This window comes from Amaranthus tricolor, chromosome 9 (genome assembly GCF_026212465.1).
Source record: "Amaranthus tricolor cultivar Red isolate AtriRed21 chromosome 9, ASM2621246v1, whole genome shotgun sequence".
NCBI lineage: Eukaryota > Viridiplantae > Streptophyta > Magnoliopsida > Caryophyllales > Amaranthaceae > Amaranthus > Amaranthus tricolor.
Genome location: NC_080055.1, coordinates 3,690,624 through 3,704,780, shown reverse-complemented (window position 1 = coordinate 3,704,780; position 14,157 = coordinate 3,690,624).

Sequence of the window (14,157 nt, the reverse complement as noted above, 5' to 3'; positions counted from 1 at the left end):
GAACTACATAATGCGTGAAAGTGCCAAAAACGCTTTAAAAACCTTTAAAACGCAACTTAGCACGTAATTTCAAGCATAGGACTACTTTTTTCACTTGTAAAAACATCAGTACAATAATATATACCAAATAGTTTTGTGTGTCATGTTTCAAGCAAAACAAACCAAGTTTGCCAAGTTTACACGAGACAGTCTTGAAAGGAGAAAAACGCTTTAAAAACCTTGAAATTTCAACTTACCACGTAATTTCAAGTATATGACTATTGTTTTCAATTATAACCATTCAACAAAATAATATATATAAAATACTATTGTGTGCCACGTTTCGAAGAAAACAAACCACTTTTGAACTACTTTATGCGTGAAATGCCAAAAACGCTTTAAAATCCTTAAAAACGCAACTTAGGATGTAATTTCAAGCATATGATTATTCTTTTGAATTATAACCATTTCAACACAAGCATTTCAAATAGTATTTTGTGCCAGGTTTGATGCAAAACAAATAATGTTTGAACTACTTTATGCGAGAAAGTGCCAAAAACGCTTTAAAAACCTTAAAAATGCAACTTTGCACGTAATTTGATGCATCTTAAAATTTTATTTAAGTCTAACTATTTCAACACAAAAATATATACCAAATAGTGTTGTTTGTAAAGTTTCATGCAAATGAATCGAAGTTTCAACTACTTTATGCGATAGAGTGTCAAAAACGCTTTAAAAACCTTAAAAATGCAACTTAGCACGTAAATTCAAGCATAGGACTATTTTTTTCAATTATAACCATTTCAACACAATAATATAAATTAAATAGTATTGTGTACCAGGTTTAATGCAAATCAAGCGCAGTTTGAACTACTTTATGCGAGAAAGTACCAAAAACGTTTTTAAAACCTTAAAAACGCAACTTAGCACGTAATTTCAAGCATATGACTATTGTTTTCAATTCTAACCATTTCAACACAATCATATATATCAAATAGTATTGTGTGCCATGTTTTATGCGAAACAACGAAGTTTGAACTACATAATGCGTGAAAGTGCCAAAAACGCTTTAAAAACCTTTAAAACGCAACTTAGCACGTAATTTCAAGCATAGGACTACTTTTTTCACTTGTAAAAACATCAGCACAATAATATATACCAAATAGTTTTGTGTGTCATGTTTCAAGCAAAACAAACCAAGTTTGCCAAGTTTACACGAGACAGTCTTGAAAGGACAAAAACGCTTTAAAAACATTGAAATTTCAACTTACCACGTAATTTCAAGTATATGACTATTGTTTTCAATTATAACCATTCAACAAAATAATATATATAAAATACTATTGTGTGCCACGTTTCAAAGAAAACAAACCACTTTTGAACTACTTTATGCATGAAATGCCAAAAAACGCTTTAAAATCCTTAAAAACGCAACTTAGGATGTAATTTCAAGCATATGATTATTCTTTTGAATTATAACCATTTCAACACAACCATTTCAAATAGTATTTTGTGCCAGGTTTGATGCAAAACAAATAAAGTTTGAACTACTTTATGCGAGAAAGTGCCAAAAACGCTTTAAAAACCTTAAAAATGCAACTTTGCACGTAATTTGATGCATCTTAAAATTTTATTTAAGGTCTAACCATTTCAACACAAAAATATATACCAAATAGTGTTATGTGTAAAGTTTCATGCAAATCAATCGAAGTTTCAACTACTTTATGCGATAGAGTGTCAAAAACGCTTTAAAAACCTTAAAATTTAACTTAGCACGTAAATTCAAGCATAGGACTATTTTTTTCAATTATAACCATTTCAAAACAATAATATAAATTAAATAGTATTGTGTACCAGGTTTGATGCAAATCAAGCGCAGTTTGAACTACTTTATGCGAGAAAGTACCAAAAACGTTTTTAAAACCTTAAAAACGCAACTTAGCACGTAATTTCAAGCATATGACTATTGTTTTCAATTCTAACCATTTCAACACAATCATATATATCAAATAGTATTGTGTGCCATGTTTTATGCGAAACAAACGAAGTTTGAACTACATAATGCGTGAAAGTGCCAAAAACGCTTTAAAAACCTTTAAAACGCAACTTAGCACGTAATTTCAAGCATAGGACTACTTTTTTCACTTGTAAAAACATCAGGACAATAATATATACCAAATAGTTTTGTGTGTCATGTTTCAAGCAAAACAAACCAAGTTTGCCAAGTTTACACGAGACAGTCTTGAAAGGAGAAAAACGCTTTAAAAACCTTGAAATTTCAACTTACCACGTAATTTCAAGTATATGACTATTGTTTTCAATTATAACCATTCAACAAAATAATATATATAAAATACTATTGTGTGCCACGTTTCAAAGAAAACAAACCACTTTTGAACTACTTTATGCGTGAAATGCCAAAAACGCTTTAAAATCCTTAAAAACGCAACTTAGGATGTAATTTCAAGCATATGATTATTCTTTTGAATTATAACCATTTCAACACAACCATTTCAAATAGTATTTTGTGCCAGGTTTGATGCAAAACAAATAATGTTTGAACTACTTTATGCGAGAAAGTGCCAAAAACGCTTTAAAAACCTTAAAAATGCAACTTTGCACGTAATTTGATGCATCTTAAAATTTTATTTAAGTCTAACTATTTCAACACAAAAATATATACAAAATAGTGTTGTTTGTAAAGTTTCATGCAAATCAATCGAAGTTTCAACTACTTTATGCGATAGAGTGTCAAAAACGCTTTAAAAACCTTAAAATGCAACTTAGCACGTAAATTCAAGCATAGGACTATTTTTTTCAATTATAACCATTTCAACACAATAATATAAATTAAATAGTATTGTGTACCAGGTTTAATGCAAATCAAGCGCAGTTTGAACTACTTTATGCGAGAAAGTACCAAAAACGTTTTTAAAACCTTAAAAACGCAACTTAGCACGTAATTTCAAGCATATGACTATTGTTTTCAATTCTAACCATTTCAACACAATCATATATATCAAATAGTATTGTGTGCCATGTTTTATGCGAAACAAACGAAGTTTGAACTACATAATGCGTGAAAGTGCCAAAAACGCTTTAAAAACCTTTAAAACGCAACTTAGCACGTAATTTCAAGCATAGGACTACTTTTTTCACTTGTAAAAACATCAGTACAATAATATATACCAAATAGTTTTGTGTGTCATGTTTCAAGCAAAACAAACCAAGTTTGCCAAGTTTACACGAGACAGTCTTGAAAGGAGAAAAACGCTTTAAAAACCTTGAAATTTCAACTTACCACGTAATTTCAAGTATATGACTATTGTTTTCAATTATAACCATTCAACAAAATAATATATATAAAATACTATTGTGTGCCACGTTTCAAAGAAAACAAACCACTTTTGAACTACTTTATGCGTGAAATGCCAAAAAACGCTTTAAAATCCTTAAAAACGCAACTTAGGATGTAATTTCAAGCATATGATTATTCTTTTGAATTATAACCATTTCAACACAAGCATTTCAAATAGTATTTTGTGCCAGGTTTGATGCAAAACAAATAAAGTTTGAACTACTTTATGCGAGAAAGTGCCAAAAACGCTTTAAAAACCTTAAAAATGCAACTTTGCACGTAATTTGATGCATCTTAAAATTTTATTTAAGTCTAACCATTTCAACACAAAAATATATACCAAATAGTGTTATGTGTAAAGTTTCATGCAAATCAATCGAAGTTTCAACTACTTTATGCGATAGAGTGTCAAAAACGCTTTAAAAACCTTAAAAATGTAACTTAGCACGTAAATTCAAGCATAGGACTATTTTTTTCAATTATAACCATTTCAACACAATAATATAAATTAAATAGTATTGTGTACCAGGTTTGATGCAAATCAAGCGCAGTTTGAACTACTTTATGCGAGAAAGTACCAAAAACGTTTTTAAAACCTTAAAAACGCAACTTAGCACGTAATTTCAAGCATATGACTATTGTTTTCAATTCTAACCATTTCAACACAATCATATATATCAAATAGTATTGTGTGCCATGTTTTATGCGAAACAAACGAAGTTTGAACTACATAATGCGTGAAAGTGCCAAAAACGCTTTAAAAACCTTTAAAACGCAACTTAGCACGTAATTTCAAGCATAGGACTACTTTTTTCACTTGTAAAAACATCAGCACAATAATATATACCAAATAGTTTTTGTGTGTCATGTTTCAAGCAAAACAAACCAAGTTTGCCAAGTTTACACGAGACAGTCTTGAAAGGACAAAAACGCTTTAAAAACCTTGAAATTTCAACTTACCACGTAATTTCAAGTATATGACTATTGTTTTCAATTATAACCATTCAACAAAATAATATATATAAAATACTATTGTGTGCCACGTTTCAAAGAAAACAAACCACTTTTGAACTACTTTATGCGTGAAATGCCAAAAACGCTTTAAAATACTTAAAAACGCAACTTCTTAGGATGTAATTTCAAGCATATGATTATTCTTTTGAATTATAACCATTTCAACACAACCATTTCAAATAGTATTTTGTGCCAGGTTTGATGCAAAACAAATAAAGTTTGAACTACTTTATGCGAGAAAGTGCCAAAAACGCTTTAAAAACCTTAAAAATGCAACTTTGCACGTAATTTGATGCATCTTAAAATTTTATTTAAGTCTAACCATTTCAACACAAAAATATATACCAAATAGTGTTATGTGTAAAGTTTCATGCAAATCAATCGAAGTTTCAACTACTTTATGCGATAGAGTGTCAAAAACGCTTTAAAAACCTTAAAAATGTAACTTAGCACGTAAATTCAAGCATAGGACTATTTTTTTCAATTATAACCATTTCAAAACAATAATATAAATTAAATAGTATTGTGTACCAGGTTTGATGCAAATCAAGCGCAGTTTGAACTACTTTATGCGAGAAAGTACCAAAAACGTTTTTAAAACCTTAAAAACGCAACTTAGCACGTAATTTCAAGCATATGACTATTGTTTTCAATTCTAACCATTTCAACACAATCATATATATCAAATAGTATTGTGTGCCATGTTTTATGCGAAACAAACGAAGTTTGAACTACATAATGCGTGAAAGTGCCAAAAACGCTTTAAAAACCTTTAAAACGCAACTTAGCACGTAATTTCAAGCATAGGACTACTTTTTTCACTTGTAAAAACATCAGTACAATAATATATACCAAATAGTTTTGTGTGTCATGTTTCAAGCAAAACAAACCAAGTTTGCCAAGTTTACACGAGACAGTCTTGAAAGGAGAAAAACGCTTTAAAAACCTTGAAATTTCAACTTACCACGTAATTTCAAGTATATGACTATTGTTTTCAATTATAACCATTCAACAAAATAATATATATAAAATACTATTGTGTGCCACGTTTCAAAGAAAACAAACCACTTTTGAACTACTTTATGCGTGAAATGCCAAAAACGCTTTAAAATCCTTAAAAACGCAACTTAGGATGTAATTTCAAGCATATGATTATTCTTTTGAATTATAACCATTTCAACACAACCATTTCAAATAGTATTTTGTGCCAGGTTTGATGCAAAACAAATAATGTTTGAACTACTTTATGCGAGAAAGTGCCAAAAACGCTTTAAAAACCTTAAAAATGCAACTTTGCACGTAATTTGATGCATCTTAAAATTTTATTTAAGTCTAACTATTTCAACACAAAAATATATACAAAATAGTGTTGTTTGTAAAGTTTCATGCAAATCAATCGAAGTTTCAACTACTTTATGCGATAGAGTGTCAAAAACGCTTTAAAAACCTTAAAAATGCAACTTAGCACGTAAATTCAAGCATAGGACTATTTTTTTCAATTATAACCATTTCAACACAATAATATAAATTAAATAGTATTGTGTACCAGGTTTAATGCAAATCAAGCGCAGTTTGAACTACTTTATGCGAGAAAGTACCAAAAACGTTTTTAAAACCTTAAAAACGCAACTTAGCACGTAATTTCAAGCATATGACTATTGTTTTCAATTCTAACCATTTCAACACAATCATATATATCAAATAGTATTGTGTGCCATGTTTTATGCGAAACAAACGAAGTTTGAACTACATAATGCGTGAAAGTGCCAAAAACGCTTTAAAAACCTTTAAAACGCAACTTAGCACGTAATTTCAAGCATAGGACTACTTTTTTCACTTGTAAAAACATCAGCACAATAATATATACCAAATAGTTTTGTGTGTCATGTTTCAAGCAAAACAAACCAAGTTTGCCAAGTTTACACGAGACAGTCTTGAAAGGACAAAAACGCTTTAAAAACCTTGAAATTTCAACTTACCACGTAATTTCAAGTATATGACTATTGTTTTCAATTATAACCATTCAACAAAATAATATATATAAAATACTATTGTGTGCCACGTTTCAAAGAAAACAAACCACTTTTGAACTACTTTATGCGTGAAATGCCAAAAACGCTTTAAAATACTTAAAAACGCAACTTAGGATGTAATTTCAAGCATATGATTATTCTTTTGAATTATAACCATTTCAACACAACCATTTCAAATAGTATTTTGTGCCAGGTTTGATGCAAAACAAATAAAGTTTGAACTACTTTATGCGAGAAAGTGCCAAAAACGCTTTAAAAACCTTAAAAATGCAACTTTGCACGTAATTTGATGCATCTTAAAATTTTATTTAAGTCTAACTATTTCAACACAAAAATATATACCAAATAGTGTTGTTTGTAAAGTTTCATGCAAATCAATCGAAGTTTCAACTACTTTATGCGATAGAGTGTCAAAAACGCTTTAAAAACCTTAAAAATGCAACTTAGCACGTAAATTCAAGCATAGGACTATTTTTTTCAATTATAACCATTTCAACACAATAATATAAATTAAATAGTATTGTGTACCAGGTTTAATGCAAATCAAGCGCAGTTTGAACTACTTTATGCGAGAAAGTACCAAAAATGTTTTTAAAACCTTAAAAACGCAACTTAGCACGTAATTTCAAGCATATGACTATTGTTTTCAATTCTAACCATTTCAACACAATCATATATATCAAATAGTATTGTGTGCCATGTTTTATGCGAAACAAACGAAGTTTGAACTACATAATGCGTGAAAGTGCCAAAAACGCTTTAAAAACCTTTAAAACGCAACTTAGCACGTAATTTCAAGCATAGGACTACTTTTTTCACTTGTAAAAACATCAGCACAATAATATATACCAAATAGTTTTGTGTGTCATGTTTCAAGCAAAACAAACCAAGTTTGCCAAGTTTACACGAGACAGTCTTGAAAGGACAAAAACGCTTTAAAAACCTTGAAATTTCAACTTACCACGTAATTTCAAGTATATGACTATTGTTTTCAATTATAACCATTCAACAAAATAATATATATAAAATACTATTGTGTGCCACGTTTCAAAGAAAACAAACCACTTTTGAACTACTTTATGCGTGAAATGCCAAAAACGCTTTAAAATCCTTAAAAACGCAACTTAGGATGTAATTTCAAGCATATGATTATTCTTTTGAATTATAACCATTTCAACACAACCATTTCAAATAGTATTTTGTGCCAGGTTTGATGCAAAACAAATAAAGTTTGAACTACTTTATGCGAGAATGTGCCAAAAACGCTTTAAAAACCTTAAAAATGCAACTTTGCACGTAATTTGATGCATCTTACAATTTTATTTAAGTCTAACCATTTCAACACAAAAATATATACGAAATAGTGTTGTGTGTAAAGTTTCATGCAAATCAATCGAAGTTTCAACTACTTTATGCGATAGAGTGTCAAAAACGCTTTAAAAACCTTAAAAACGCAACTTAGCACGTAATTTCAAGCATAGGACTACTTTTTTCACTTGTAAAAACATCAGTACAATAATATATACCAAATATTTTTGTGTGTCATGTTTCAAGCAAAACAAACCAAGTTTGCCAAGTTTACACGAGACAGTCTTGAAAGGAGAAAAACGCTTTAAAAACCTTGAAATTTCAACTTACCACGTAATTTCAAGTATATGACTATTGTTTTCAATTATAACCATTCAACAAAATAATATATATAAAATACTATTGTGTGCCACGTTTCAAAGAAAACAAACCACTTTTGAACTACTTTATGCGTGAAATGCCAAAAACGCTTTAAAATCCTTAAAAACGCAACTTAGAATGTAATTTCAAGCATATGATTATTCTTTTGAATTATAACCATTTTAACACAACCATTTCAAATAGTATTTTGTGCCAGGTTTGATGGAAAACAAATAAAGTTTGAACTACTTTATGCGAGAAAGTGCCAAAAACGCTTTAAAAACCTTAAAAATGCAACTTGGCACGTAATTTGATGCATCTTAAAATGTTATTTAAGTCTAACTATTTCAACACAAAAATATATACCAAATAGTGTTGTTTGTAAAGTTTGTTTCAACTACTTTATGCGATAGAGTGTCAAAAACGCTTTAAAAACCTTAAAAATGCACCTTAGCACGTAAATTCAAGCATAGGACTATTTTTTTCAATTATAACCATTTCAACACAATAATATAAATTAAATAGTATTGTGTACCAGGTTTAATGCAAATCAAGCGCAGTTTGAACTACTTTATGCGAGAGAGTACCAAAAACGTTTTTAAAACCTTAAAAACGCAACTTAGCACGTAATTTCAAGCATATGACTATTGTTTTCAATTCTAAACATTTCAACACAATCATATATATCAAATAGTATTGTGTGCCATGTTTTATGCGAAACAAACGAAGTTTGAACTACATAATGCGTGAAAGTGCCAAAAACGCTTTAAAAACCTTTAAAACGCAACTTAGCACGTAATTCAAGCATAGGACTACTTTTTTCACTTGTAAAAACATCAGCACAATAATAATATACCAAATAGTTTTGTGTGTCATGTTTCAAGCAAAACAAAACCAAGTTTGCCAAGTTTACACGAGACAGTCTTGAAAGGACAAAAACGCTTTAAAAACCTTGAAATTTCAACTTACCACGTAATTTCAAGTATATGACTATTGTTTTCAATTATAACCATTCAACAAAATAATATATATAAAATACTATTGTGTGCCACGTTTCAAAGAAAACAAACCACTTTTGAACTACTTTATGCGTGAAATGCCAAAAAACGCTTTAAAATCCTTAAAAACGCAACTTAGGATGTAATTTTCAAGCATATGATTATTCTTTTGAATTATAACCATTTCAACACAACCATTTCAAATAGTATTTTGTGCCAGGTTTGATGCAAAACAAATAAAGTTTGAACTACTTTATGCGAGAAAGTGCCAAAAACGCTTTAAAAACCTTAAAAATGCAACTTTGCACGTTATTTGATGCATCTTAAAATTTTATTTAAGTCTAACCATTTCAACACAAAAATATATACCAAATAGTGTTATGTGTAAAGTTTCATGCAAATCAATCGAAGTTTCAACTACTTTATGCGATAGAGTGTCAAAAAACGCTTTAAAAACCTTAAAAATGTAACTTAGCACGTAAATTCAAGCATAGGACTATTTTTTTCAATTATAACCATTTCAACACAATAATATAAATTAAATAGTATTGTGTACCGGGTTTGATGCAAATCAAGCGCAGTTTTGAACTACTTTATGCGAGGAAAGTACCAAAAACGTTTTTAAAACCTTAAAAACGCAACTTAGCACGTAATTTCAAGCATATGACTATTGTTTTCAATTCTAACCATTTCAACACAATCATATATATCAAATAGTATTGTGTGCCATGTTTTATGCGAAACAAACGAAGTTTGAACTACATAATGCGTGAAAGTGCCAAAAACGCTTTAAAAACCTTAAAAATGCAACTTAGCACGTAAATTCAAGCATAGGACTATTTTTTCAATTATAACCATTTCAACACAATAATATAAATTAAATAGTATTGTGTACCAGGTTTAATGCAAATCAAGCGCAGTTTGAACTACTTTATGCGAGAAAGTACAAAAACGTTTTTAAAACCTTAAAAACGCAACTTAGCACGTAATTTCAAGCATATGACTATTGTTTTCAATTCTAACCATTTCAACACAATCATATATATCAAATAGTATTGTGTGCCATGTTTTATGCGAAACAACGAAGTTTGAACTACATAATGCGTGGAAAGTGCCAAAAACGCTTTAAAAACCTTTAAAACGCAACTTAGCACGTAATTTCAAGCATAGGACTTACTTTTTTCACTTGTAAAAACATCAGCACAATAATATATACCAAATAGTTTTGTGTGTCATGTTTCAAGCAAAACAAACCAAGTTTGCCAAGTTTACACGAGACAGTCTTGAAAACGGACAAAAACGCTTTAAAAACCTTGAAATTTCAACTTACCACGTAATTTCAAGTATATGACTATTGTTTTCAATTATAAACCATTCAACAAAATAATATATATAAAATACTATTGTGTGCCACGTTTCAAAGAAAACAAACCACTTTTGAACTACTTTATGCGTGAAATGCCAAAAACGCTTTAAAATCCTTAAAAACGCAACTTAGGATGTAATTTCAAGCATATGATTATTCTTTTGAATTATAACCATTTCAACACAACCATTTCAAATAGTATTTTGTGCCAGGTTTGATGCAAAACAAATAAAGTTTGAACTTACTTTATGCGAGAAAGTGCCAAAAACGCTTTAAAAACCTTAAAAATGCAACTTTGCACGTAATTTGATGCATCTTAAAATTTTATTTAAGTCTAACTATTTCAACACAAAAATATATACCAAATAGTGTTGTTTGTAAAGTTTCATGCAAATCAATCGAAGTTTCAACTAGCTTTATGCGATAAGAGTGTCAAAAACGCTTTAAAAACCTTAAAAATGCAACTTAGCACGTAAATTCAAGCATAGGACTATTTTTTTTCAATTATAACCATTTCAACACAATAATATAAATTAAATAGTATTGTGTACCAGGTTTAATGCAAATCAAGCGCAGTTTGAACTACTTTATGCGAGAAAGTACCAAAAACGTTTTTAAAACCTTAAAAACGCACTTAGCACGTAATTTCAAGCATATGACTATTGTTTTCAATTCTAACCATTTCAACACAATCATATATATCAAATAGTATTGTGTGCCATGTTTTATGCGAAACAAACGAAGTTTGAACTACATAATGCGTGAAAGTGCCCAAAAACGCTTTAAAAACCTTTAAAACGCAACTTAGCACGTAATTTCAAGCATAGGACTACTTTTTTCACTTGGTAAAAACATCAGCACAATAATATATACCAAATAGTTTTGTGTGTCATGTTTCAAGCAAAACAAACCAAGTTTGCCAAGTTTACACGAGACAGTCTTGAAAGGACAAAAACGCTTTAAAAACCTTGAAATTTCAACTTACCACGTAATTTCAAGTATATGACTATTGTTTTCAATTATAACCATTCAACAAAATTATATATATAAAATACTATTGTGTGCCACGTTTCAAAGAAAAACAAACCACTTTTGAACTACTTTATGCGTGAAATGCCAAAAACGCTTTTAAAATCCTTAAAAACGCAACTTAGGATGTAATTTCAAGCATATGATTATTCTTTTGAATTATAACCATTTCAACACAACCATTTCAAATAGTATTTTGTGCCAGGTTTGATGCAAAACAAATAAAGTTTGAACTACTTTATGCGAGAAAGTGCCAAAAACGCTTTAAAAACCTTAAAAATGCAACTTTGCACGTAATTTGATGCATCTTAAAATTTTATTTAAGTCTAACCATTTCAACACAAAAATATATACCAAATAGTGTTATGTGTAAAGTTTCATGCAAATCAATCGAAGTTTCAACTACTTTATGCGATAGCGTGTCAAAAACGCTTTAAAAACCTTAAAAATGCAACTTAGCACGTAAATTCAAGCATAGGACTATTTTTTTTCAATTATAACCATTTCAACACAATAATATAAATTAAATAGTATTGTGTACCAGGTTTGATGCAAATCAAGCGCAGTTTTGAACTACTTTATGCGAGAAAGTACCAAAAACGTTTTTAAAACCTTAAAAAACGCAACTTAGCACGTAATTTCAAGCATATGACTATTGTTTTCAATTCTAACCATTTCAACACAATCATATATATCAAATAGTATTGTGTGCCATGTTTTATGCGAAACAAACGAAGTTTGAACTACATAATGCGTGAAAGTGCCAAAAACGCTTTAAAAACCTTTAAAACGCAACTTAGCACGTAATTTCAAGCATAGGACTACTTTTTTCACTTGTAAAAACATCAGCACAATAATATATACCAAATAGTTTTGTGTGTCATGTTTCAAGCAAAACAAACCAAGTTTGCCAAGTTTACACGAGACAGTCTTGAAAGGACAAAAACGCTTTAAAAACCTTGAAATTTCAACTTACCACGTAATTTCAAGTATATGACTATTGTTTTCAATTATAACCATTCAACAAAATTATATATATAAAATACTATTGTGTGCCACGTTTCAAAGAAAACAAACCACTTTTGAACTACTTTATGCGTGAAATGCCAAAAACGCTTCAAAATCCTTAAAAACGCAACTTAGGATGTAATTTCAAGCATATGATTATTCTTTTGAATTATAACCATTTCAACACAACCATTTCAAATAGTATTTTGTGCCAGGTTTGATGCAAAACAAATAATGTTTGAACTACTTTATGCGAGAAAGTGCCAAAAACGCTTTAAAAACCTTAAAAATGCAACTTTGCACGTAATTTGATGCATCTTAAAATTTTATTTAAGTCTAACCATTTCAACACAAAAATATATACCAAATAGTGTTATGTGTAAAGTTTCATGCAAATCAATCGAAGTTTCAACTACTTTATGCGATAGCGTGTCAAAAACGCTTTAAAAACCTTAAAAATGTAACTTAGCACGTAAATTCAAGCATAGGACTATTTTTTTCAATTATAACCATTTCAACACAATAATATAAATTAAATAGTATTGTGTACCAGGTTTGATGCAAATCAAGCGCAGTTTGAACTACTTTATGCGAGAAAGTACCAAAAACGTTTTTAAAACCTTAAAAACGCAACTTAGCACGTAATTTCAAGCATATGACTATTGTTTTCAATTCTAACCATTTCAACACAATCATATATATCAAATAGTATTGTGTGCCATGTTTTATGCGAAACAAACGAAGTTTGAACTACATAATGCGTGAAAGTGCCAAAAACGCTTTAAAAACCTTTAAAACGCAACTTAGCACGTAATTTCAAGCATAGGACTACTTTTTTCACTTGTAAAAACATCAGCACAATAATATATACCAAATAGTTTTGTGTGTCATGTTTCAAGCAAAACAAACCAAGTTTGCCAAGTTTACACGAGACAGTCTTGAAAGGACAAAAACGCTTTAAAAACCTTGAAATTTCAACTTACCACGTAATTTCAAGTATATGACTATTGTTTTCAATTATAACCATTCAACAAAATTATATATATAAAATACTATTGTGTGCCACGTTTCAAAGAAAACAAACCACTTTTGAACTACTTTATGCGTGAAATGCCAAAAACGCTTTAAAAATCCTTAAAAACGCAACTTAGGATGTAATTTCAAGCATATGATTATTCTTTTGAATTATAACCATTTCAACACAACCATTTCAAATAGTATTTTGTGCCAGGTTTGATGCAAAACAAATAATGTTTGAACTACTTTATGCGAGAAAGTGCCAAAAACGCTTTAAAAACCTTAAAAATGCAACTTTGCACGTAATTTGATGCATCTTAAAATTTTATTTAAGTCTAACTATTTCAACACAAAAATATATACCAAATAGTGTTGTTTGTAAAGTTTCATGCAAATCAATCGAAGTTTCAACTACTTTATGCGATAGAGTGTCAAAAACGCTTTAAAAACCTTAAAAATGCAACTTAGCACGTAAATTCAAGCATAGGACTATTTTTTTCAATTATAACCATTTCAACACAATAATATAAATTAAATAGTATTGTGTACCAGGTTTAATGCAAATCAAGCGCAGTTTGAACTACTTTATGCGAGAAAGTACCAAAAACGTTTTTAAAACCTTAAAAACGCAACTTAGCACGTAATTTCAAGCATATGACTATTGTTTTCAATTCTAACCATTTCAAC